Source organism: Coregonus lavaretus (genome assembly GCF_964263955.1).
Source record: "Coregonus lavaretus genome assembly, contig: HAP1_SCAFFOLD_995, whole genome shotgun sequence".
Lineage (NCBI taxonomy): Eukaryota > Metazoa > Chordata > Actinopteri > Salmoniformes > Salmonidae > Coregonus > Coregonus lavaretus.
This window is the reverse complement of record NW_028160064.1, coordinates 78,700-89,407: the sequence shown is the minus strand read 5'-3', so window position 1 is coordinate 89,407 and position 10,708 is coordinate 78,700. Positions and strand designations below refer to the sequence as shown.

The 10,708-nt window shown below is 43.6% G+C and overlaps 1 long non-coding RNA gene across 1 annotated transcript; it reads left to right on the top strand.

The window, feature by feature from the left end:
• Window positions 1-3,086: 3,086 nt before the first annotated feature.
• LOC311122217 lies at window positions 3,087-3,957 on the top strand. Its single transcript, XR_014612400.1, has 3 exons — window positions 3,087-3,153; window positions 3,609-3,703; window positions 3,917-3,957. It is a non-coding gene; the product is annotated as an uncharacterized lncRNA (long non-coding RNA).
• Window positions 3,958-10,708: the final 6,751 nt, after the last annotated feature.

Here is a 10,708-nt window from a genome sequence, read left to right as displayed (position 1 = left end):
AGGTCTACCAAACTGTTAAGTCATTAATTATTAAGTGCCGTTGAATTAGGTGATGGTCAAATGTTTTTAAAGAAATGAGAAGAGAATCATATGAAATGTATTGTGAGCATTGCATTGTGAAAGGCAATTACTTTATATGAAAGGTGTTTTTAGATGAAACACTGGTAAGTTACTATGTGATATTGTGTGTTGTACTTAGTCAATTGAAAATGTGCTTAAAGTTTTTTATTTTATTGAGTTTTGTACTAAGAGTTGTGAAATATTACCACATATATATATGAAAATTGTACCAAAGCAACAAAAAAAAGTGAGTTTGAGTGTGAGTTTGAGTGTGAAGTAGTTGCTGTGTTGGAGCCAACAGTAGAACACAAAGCTCAGTATTTAACATGACGTCATGGAATGAGTTTAGCTGAAACTTGTAGCATTCTGGTAATGCAGCTTCCTGAACTAACTTTAACACTTTGGCTTGGAGGACATCTGTGGTTATGAGCTGTACATGACAAAGGGTTCATTTCCTGTATAGAAGAGGGATAAAGGGGCCTCCCAATTGGCGCAGCAGTCAAAGGCACTGCACTGCAGTGTTGAGGTGTCACTACTGCCTGGGGTTTTATCCCAGGCTGTGTCACAGCCAGCCATGAGCGGGAGTCCCATAGGGCGGTGCACAATTGACCCAGCGTCGTCTGGGTTAGGGCAGGGTTTGGCCCGGGGGCTTTCCTTGGCTCATCGCGCTCTAGCGACTCCTTGTGGTGGGACTGGCGCCTGCAAGCTGACCTCAGTCGTCAGTTGAATGGTGTTTCCTCCGACATATTGGTGCGGCTGGCTTCCGGATTAAGCGAGCAGGTGTTAAGAAGCAGCGCGGCATGGCAGGTCATGTTTCGTAGGATGCATGATTCGACCTCTGGTCGGGTAAAATTATTACTAAAATCTTTAAAAGAAGTGGGAGAGAGACAGAGAGCGTTCTTGTTGAACATAAAACCACATCAGACTGGGTTGTGGTCCGGAGGACCCTGAACCCTGACCTGGTTTAAAGTGAGAGTCTGTGGAGGTCTTGGTCTAGTCCCCATCACTACATCTCTGTAGCACATGACCCCTCAAATCTATCAATGTCTAGCACATTGAGAACATTTATCATATAGTTTCTTATATACTGAAATATTGAATTTGCCAATGTGGTGTATGTCGCCCAATTATCGAATATTTGTAATCATTAGCAGTCTATTTTTCAGTAGAGGGTAACAGGATAGTAGTGACTTTTGGTCACAAAACCCTTAGAGAAAGCTGAAATATATTTTAGTGACTATGATTTTGGGGTTAAACTAGTCCATATGATGCAATAGTTGCTATCTACCACGGAGGGGGCCATGTACACACAAACAGAAACAGGAAGAGAGTTACAGACAGTGAAGTCTATTAACATTAGGAAGTAGAGTCATTCTGGCTGGTACCTTGGTACTTGACAAACATTTGTGCTCAGGTACCATATAATATACCAGGCAGACTGAAACCTTCACATGGCTCTTCATCTCTCCCTCCTCCTCCTCCCCCTCTTCCTCATCCTCTACAGAGTCTCAGCAGGTATGTGTAACATGTTTCTATAAAGGGCTGAAGTCCAGTGGGTCAATTCACTGTAAACACGGTGTAATAAATCTCAATCATTAACAAGCTGTTTTATTGTGTATAAGCAATGGGATTTTTATTCTGCAGTGCAGATTCTGTTGAATTCCAACCTAAATGTGTTTTGTGTTGATGTGTTCACAGTGAGGTATGTGTCTGTGCAGGCCGGAGGCTCCATCACCATCCCATGTCACTATGATCAGTATTACATAAATCATGTGAAATACTGGTGTAAAGGGTATGATTGGAGTCGTTGCTCCTCTCTAGTACGCAGTGACCATCCTAAGAGCAGTGGTAATGCCTCAATCTCTGATGACATCAACCAGAGAGTCTTCACTGTGACCATGACTGATCTGGAGCCAGAGGACTCTAAGACTTACACGTGTGTTGTGGAGATCAATGGAGGACCAGATATCAGGATACAACGGTTCTATCTATCTGTCACTCCAGGTAAGATCCCTGCAACTCTTACAATTCAGTAAAGTAGAATAGGTAGTTCTCAGTAATGATGAGACAATCAGAAATAGCCTGCTTCCACAAACTAAATGACTGGTGTTCTCATTTCATTTCCTGGTAACTGGTTCCTTGTCTGGTAACTGGTATCACCATTATTGTTCAAGTTGACCTGAAGAATACTTTATGTTCTCTGTATGTAGATTGTGGTGTAAACTTTGTTTAAACTCCGCTGTGGTCGGTTTTAAAACATTTAAAAAAAAAAGATATTAATAATAAAATACTTACTAGAAATAAAGTTCTGCTGCTGAGTTCTTTCTTTGGTGTCTGTACCTCTGTGTTCAGGTACTCCAGAACTCTATGTGGACCAACAGGAAGTGACTGCAGTTGAAGGAGGGAGTGTCACTGTCCGTTGTTACTATAGTAACTCTGGAGATATGAAGTGGTGCAGGATGGGTGGTGATTGTGTGTCGTATTCTGGGACTTTACATGGAACAGTGACATTAAAGGATATCAGTCTGGCCAACAACAGAAAAGTCTTAACAGTGACTATGAGTGGACTGAAGATGGAGAATACTGACTGGTATTGGTGTGAAGTGGGAGAACTAGAGATGCCTGTTCACATCACTGTCAGTCAACAAACTGCAACACAAAACATCACTGCTATCAGTAAGTACTTTCTGTTTGGGTCACAAAAATAGTTTAATATCCATAGTTACTTCACATCAAAATGATGTAATTTTCTTACATTAATATCACCCTGAAAATATGTATTTATTCCATGATTTACTTCCTGACATAGATGATAGTCAGTGAAAATCTGCTACTGTTTTCATAATCCTTGACAGCAGATTCACTTTGTTTCATCATCTGAAACAAATTGGAATATTGACTATGAATGTGATGTTGCTATACAACCTGACTATCTGGTATACCAGTAATTTCATTGATGGCATTGTTGTTTTACATCACAGCAACCTAAGCTCCAACCAATCAAAAACCCTCTGTCTCTTCAACTGCTGAGCCTGTTCAGACTGACAACACAAGTCAAGGAGCTGAGGGGAACATGGAGGACGTCCACCAGAGGTTATTATCACTCATTCAGCTGTAATATCCCACATATTATGGCAATTGTTTGATAATATGAACACAAAGAAATGTTACAATTCCATCATACACTACAACAGCTGAAGATAACCAAACTCCCTTCCTAAATGTATATAGAGACTGTTAGCACTTCCTCTTGGGTAGAACATCTCTTTGGAGAAGTAGCAGAAATGTTTGTGTTATTCTCACTGATTTGCAAGGACAAGTTGCACTCTTAAAAAAAGAAAACATTATTTGTATAGTAATAATCTCAATAATAATCATATCATCTCTTCAATTGTATGGTCAACTTCCACACATGTGAATATCTAAATAATTGTTCCATTTATCACAACAGTGTAAACAACAAGTTATTACTTTTTCACAAATGATCAATTTATAATGATCTATTTTAATTGTATTTTTGATTCAAGTTCTTCTATGTAATCCATCAGGTCCATAGATGTGAAAGTCCTACTGATTCCTTGGGGCATGTTGGTGGTGGTGACAGCTGGTATCCTAGTCACATGGAAGATGTGGACAAAGCATAGTAAGTAGTCATTTTATGTGAATATAAAAACGAGAATAGTTTAGAAAAATACAAAACGTATTGTCATTGTGAACAACATTATATTGCTTGCTTGTGATTTATCTTGAATGACAGAAAGTATTTAGAGGAATTGTCTATAAGAAATCCATTCAGAGGTATTATTGTACTATAACAAACTCAGAAGTAATTGACATCTCCCTCTCTTTATTCCAGAGGACAATAAGGCCAAGGACCAGACAACTAACAACTCAGTGGTAGGATACACTTATTCTATTTTATTCTATTATTTTCAACCATCTGCTTTTCTGTTCTTGAGTTCAGATCATCTACCATTTGACTCTAGTATTACCTCTTCAGTTGGTTATCAATGAGTTGACATAAAAGGTCCCATATTCTGAACCCAAGGTCTTATAACACTCAAGACGTTGAAAAATGATGTTTAAAAGACAGAGAACAGGAAGCTGTCAGTTCACTAAATATATATGTGACTGCATCCTATCATGGAAACAAACTGTGGTTTAGTTGGTAAATAGACCAGTCCTGTTTCTCTTTGCTATTTATTTCTTTGCAGTCTGCTGACCCTGAGCAGGACATGTCATACAGCACAGTGAGCCACACCAGAGAAACAGCACAGCAGGTACAAACTGAATAAACCTGGTTTAGGTCTGTGTAGATCTTGGGCTAGAACCAATCACTCCATCTCTGCATGGAGCTAAGGTTCTCTCTCTCTTTCTCTCTCCTCTATCTATGTAGTGTGAGCTTGGGTTATCTCTCTCTCTCTCTCTCTCTCTCTCTCTCTCTCTCTCTCTCTCTCTCTCTCTCTCTCTCTCTCTCTCTCTCTCTCTCTCTCGCTCTCTCTCTCGCTCTCTCTCAATTAAATTAAATTTTTCAATTGAAGGGCTTTATTGGCATGGGAAACGTATGTTAATATTGCCAAAGCAAGTGAAGTAGATAGTAAACAAAAGTGAAATAAACAATAAATATTAACAGTAAACATTACACTCAGAAGTTTCAAAAGAATAAAGACATTTCAAATGTCATATTATGTATATATACAGTGTTGTAACAATGTGCAAATAGTTAAAGTACAAATGGGAAAATAAATAAACATAAATATGGGTTGTATTTACAATGGTGTTTGTTCTTCACTGGTTGCCCTTTTCTTGTGGCAACAGGTCACAAATCTTGCATCTATGATGGCACACTGTGGTTTTTCACCCAGTAGATAAGGGAGTTTATCAAAATTGGGTTTGTTTTCTAATTCTTTGTGGATCGCTGTAATCTGAGGGAAATATGTGTCTCTAATATGGTCATACATTTGGCAGGAGGTTTGGAAGTGCAGCTCAGTTTCCACCTCATTTTGTGGGCAGTGTGCACATAGCCTGTCTTCTCTTGAGAGCCAGGTCTTCCTACGGTGGCCTTTCTCAATAGCAAGGCTATGCTCACTGAGTCTGTACATAGTCAAAGCTTTCCTTAAGTTTGGGTCAGTCAACCTCAATCTCAAAAAAGATACACATTGTAAACGTCACTCTTTAATCACACAAATCTTTCTTAGTCTTTTTAGTTTTGCTGCATGAAAAACTGTATAATCACGTTGTGACCAGCTAACCTCATTGTTTTCAGTGTGTATCCATAACATTACAGTGTGGAGTGTGCCTGGGTTTAGGGTGAAGTTGCCCCTAGATGCTGATCTTGGGTCAGATTTTTTTTTAAAATCCCACTAAAGGTTAAGGTTAGGATTGGGGGAGGGGAAGATGATTCTAGATCACTATCTATTGGAAATGTCACCACAGTGATTGTGACTGAATGTTACACGTTCTCTCCAGTAGAGGGCAGCAGCACAGCAGTGACTGACTGAGTGACCTTGGTGGAGTCCTTATCCTGGAAGGACAGCCCACTCCCCTCTCCTGTGTCACAACATCTATCTGCCTCCAATATGCTTCTGTCATACCTCTTAACCCACGCCAGAAAGACCCCTCTATCCTTTTGTGTCCATAAACTACTGAAGACAGTCTGCTGTGTTTGTTTTCATTGTCACCACATATATGTTATTAGTTATTTTCCATCCACCTTTTACCCTTGTCACTTGTTTTTTACATTTACATTTACATTTACATTTTAGTCATTTAGCAGACGCTCTTATCCAGAGCGACTTACAGTTAGTGCATACATTATTTTTTTATCGAACCCACAACCCTGGCGTTGCAAACGCCATGCTCTACCAACTGAGCTACATCCCCTGAGCTACATACATGTTCATCTTATTTCTGTCACCTAATTAATTGTCCTATGCCTGTAACTAATCATGATCAAAAGTATAGATAGTATAGTATAGTAGCTACTATGTATAATAACACCTGTACTGCGATAATAAAATGTACTATACTGTCTATATTGCACAATGGACATTTGTCACACCTGATGTGTATTTTTAATGGATTATCAGATAAAATTGAGTTAATCATGAACATATAGTTAACATTCTTTGTGGCTAACTGAATTTGGCCGTTTGTTTTTGTCTCTCTCTTCAAACACAGTGAAGGGAGCAGCACCAGGGTTGAATAGAGTTTGGGCTAGACCTTTGTCTCCTTGGTATCTTCTTGATTGATTACAGCATGAGGGGGTGAGGTTTGTGTCATTTAGGGCCTTGTCATGTTTAAACTAAACATGAGTGTGTGTGCAAGACAGGGGAGCGGGTGATTGGTTGGAGTAATAGTTCAGCCGTCCTCAGGGACAAAGGAAGTGGGCGGAGCAATAAAAGAGCGGGAAAACTGAAGAGGACTATATAAGATGGAGGGAGACCTTAAGGATGTGTGCCCCTCTGCAGACTGGTATCGGCTTTGTTGAAAACTTTAATAAAGTCATTTCTTGATGCAACAAAAACTCTGTAAGACCTTATTTGTAATAAAGTATAGTGGTTATTTTCCACAAAACACCCTGATCTGTTTCACCTGTCTTGTGCTTGTCTCCATCCCCCTCCAGGTGTAGCCCATTTTCCCCAGTATCCCCTGTGCATTTCTACCTGTGTTTTCTGTTTGTCTGTTGCCAGTTTGTCTTGTTACGTCAAGCCTACCAGCGTTTTTTTCCCGTACTTCTATTCTCTCTAGTCCCTGTTTTCTAGTTCTCCCGGTTCTGACCTATTCTACCTGTCCTGACTCCGAGCATGCCTGCTGTCCTGGACCTATCTGACTCTGACCTGGTTTACAAACCTCTGCCTGACCTGACCCTGAGCCTGCCTGCCGTTCTCTACCTTATTGGCTCTGCCCTGGAATACTGACCTCTGCCTGCCCTTGACCTGTCGTTTGCCTGCCCACTGTTTTGTAATAATCATCTATGATTTGAACTGTTTGCATATGGGTCTTATCCTGATTCCTGATAGTACAAACTGGCTGACCCAGCAGACTCGGACAAGCTCTGCGACGCCGTCTCCTCCCACTGAGCCACCATTGCAAGACACGAGGAGTTACTTCACAACCTTATGGAAGGATTCCAGACCTTGGCTGAACGCCACGGCTGTGCTTTCCATACATTGCCGGAGAAAGTCAGCAGATTGTCTATTAGGCAGCAGCCACTACTTTAATCCCCCAGACTCTCAGCAACCCCGCCACCAGCGGCATTTCTTCCCAGCCTACCACGGTGTCCCGAGAACCATGCTTACCTCCGGAGCGCTATGCTGGAGATTCTGGAACCTGCCAGGCTTTTCTCTCCCAGTACTCCCTCATCTTCTGTTCCGGTTGCCCTCGCACGTCCTCAATTTCCACCTCGCCTCCAAGGAATCCCGGAAATCCCCAAAGTCTACACTTCCGTGTGAATCCGATGTCACCCGAGTTCTCTCAGAAATCACAGAGGGTTGCCGACTCGCCTATGCAACTTGGCAGAGCTAGATTGTCTCCTGCCGAATGGTTACACAGACTGAACACATAGGGCTGTCATTATATTTCTACCTGTCCTGTAAAAAGACCCGGCTCATCAGGAGGTATGAGTACACTGGGGACTCCCTGGCTGCAGGGTGTATCCGTCATTCTGCCTCCCCCGCCGGCACAGGGTTCTTCTTTGTGGAGAAGAAGGACAAAACCTTGCGCCTGCGTATCGACTACCGGGGCCTGAATGACATCACGGTTAAAAAACGTTACCCACTTCACCTCATCGCCTCGGCTTTTGAGTCTCTCCAGGGGGCTACCATCTTCTCCAAGTTGGACCTCCTGAACGCCTACCATCTGGTAAGGATACGGGAAGGGGACGAGTGGAAGACATCCTTTAACACGGCTAGCAGGCACTACGAATACCTTGTTATGCCATTCGGACTGACCAACGCTCCTGCAGTGTTCCAGGCCCTGGTTAACAATGTTCTCTGTGACATGTTGAACCAGTTCGTGTTTGTCTACCTCAATGACATTCTCGTTTTTTCCCCCTTGGCTCAAGAACATGTCCTCCATGTTTTTCAGCACTCACCTCTCCCAAGGTCCCGTTCACGTGGTCTCCAGCTGCAGACCAGGCGTTCTTGGACCTCAACCACCGATTCACAACCGCCCCCATCCTAATCCATCCGGATCAGTCCCGGCAGTTCGTGTTGGAGGTCGACGCCTTGGACATCAGATTGGGATCTGTCCTGTCCCAGCGTTCGGCCCAAGACCAAATGTTGCATCCCTGCACTTTCCTCTCCCATCGTCTCAACACCACTGAAAGGAATTACGACGCGGGTAACCGAGAACTCTTCACGGTTAAGATGGCATTAGAGGAGTGGAGGCACTGGTTAGAGAGGAAGGAACACCCTTTCATAGTGTGGATGGATCACAAGAACCTGGAATATCTCCACACCGCCAAGCGCCTCAACTCCAGGCAATCTCGACAGGCCCTGCTATTCACTCGGTTCAACTTCACCATCTCCTTCAGCCCAGGATCCAAGAATGTGAAGCCGGATGAGCTTTCACGCCTCTATAGCCCCTCTGCTACACATACGGATCCTGAGACCGCCCTACCCTAACTCTTGTCTCGCGGCTGCATTTGTCTGGGGTATAGAGAACCAGGTCCGTGAGGCGCAGTGTTCCCAGCCTGACCCCGGGGAGGGGGCCCGGTTACCCAGATGTTTGACCCGGACTCTGCCTGTTCCCCATTTCTGGAATGGGCTCATTCCTCCCGACTGGCCAGCCATCCTGGCTCCCGTCGGACCCTGACCTTTGTACGACTACTTTTTTGGTGGCCCACCTTGGTTCATGACATCTCCATGTTCATCACCGCCTGCACTGTGTGTACTCAGAATAAAATTCTAAGGCAAGCTCCGGCTGGCCTCCTTCAACCTCTTCCCGTTCCTCACCGCACCTGGTCCCATATATCATTTGACTTCGTCAAGGGTCTCCCTCCATCAGATGGCAAAACCACTATCCTCACGTTGGTGGATAGGTTTTCCAAAGCCGCCCACTTCATTCCCCTTCCCAAGTCACCCTCAGCCAAGGAAATGGCCCAGCTCATGGTGCAGCACGTCTTCCGGATCCATGGACTTTCGGTGGTCTCCGATCGCGGTCCTCTGTTTTCGTTCTGGTTCTGGAAGGCGTTCTGCACCCTCATTGGGGCATCGGCCAGCCTGTCCTCTGTTTTCACCCCCAATCTAACGGCCAGTCGGAGGGAGCCAATCAGGACCTGGAGACGACTCTTCGTTGCCTCGTCTCTGCCAACCCCACCTCCTGGAGCCAGCAACTCGTGTGGGTGGAATACAGTGGGGGGGAAAGTATTTAGTCAGCCACCAATTGTGCAAGTTCTCCCACTTAAAAAGATGAGAGAGGCCTGTAATTTTCATCATAGGTACACGTCAACTATGACAGACAAAATGAGAGAAAAAAAATCCAGAAAATCACATTGTAGGATTTTTTATGAATTTATTTGCAAATTATGGTGGAAAAGAAGTATTTGGTCAATAACAAAAGTTTCTCAATACTTTGTTATATACCCTTTGTTGGCAATGACACAGGTCAAACGTTTTCTGTAAGTCTTCACAAGGTTTTCACACACTGTTGCTGGTTTTTTGGCCCATTCCTCCATGCAGATCTCCTCTAGAGCAGTGATGTTTTGGGGCTGTCGCTGGGCAACACGGACTTTCAACTCGGACTTTCAACTGATTTTCTATGGGGTTGAGATCTGGAGACTGGCTAGGCCACTCCAGGACCTTGAAATGCTTCTTATGAAGCCACTCCTTTGTTGCCCGGGCGGTGTGTTTGGGATCATTGTCATGCTGAAAGACCCAGCCACGTTTCATCTTCAATGCCCTTGCTGATCGAAGGAGGTTTTCACTCAAAATCTCACGATACATGGCCCCATTCATTCTTTCCTTTACACGGATCAGTGGTCCTGGTCCCTTTGCAGAAAAACAGCCCCAAAGCATGATGTTTCCACCCCCATGCTTCACAGTAGCTATGGTGTTCTTTGGATGCAACTCAGCATTCTTTGTCCTCCAAACACGACGAGTTGAGTTTTTACCAAAAAGTTATATTTTGGTTTCATCTGACCATATGACATTCTCCCAATCCTCTTCTGGATCATCCAAATGCACTCTAGCAAACTTCAGACGGGCCTGGAAATGTTCTGGCTTAAGCAGGGGGACACGTCTAGCACTGCAGGATTTGAGTCCCTGGCGGCGTAGTGTGTTACTGATGGTAGGCTTTGTTACTTTGGTCCCAGCTCTCTGCAGGTCATTCACTAGGTCCCCCCGTGTGGTTCTGGGATTTTTGCTCTCTGTTCTTGTGATCATTTTGACCCCACAGGGTGAGATCTTGCGTGGAGCCCCAGATCGAGGGAGATTATCAGTGGTCTTGTATGTCTTCCATTTCCTGATAATTGCTCCCACAGTTGATTTCTTCAAACCAAGCTGATTCAGTCTTCCCAGCCTGGTGCAGGTCTACAATTTTGTTTCTGGTGTCCTTTGACAGCTCTTTGGTCTTGGCCATAGTGGAGTTTGGAGTGTGACTGTTTGAGGTTGTGGATAGGTGTCTTTTATACTGATAACAAGTTGAA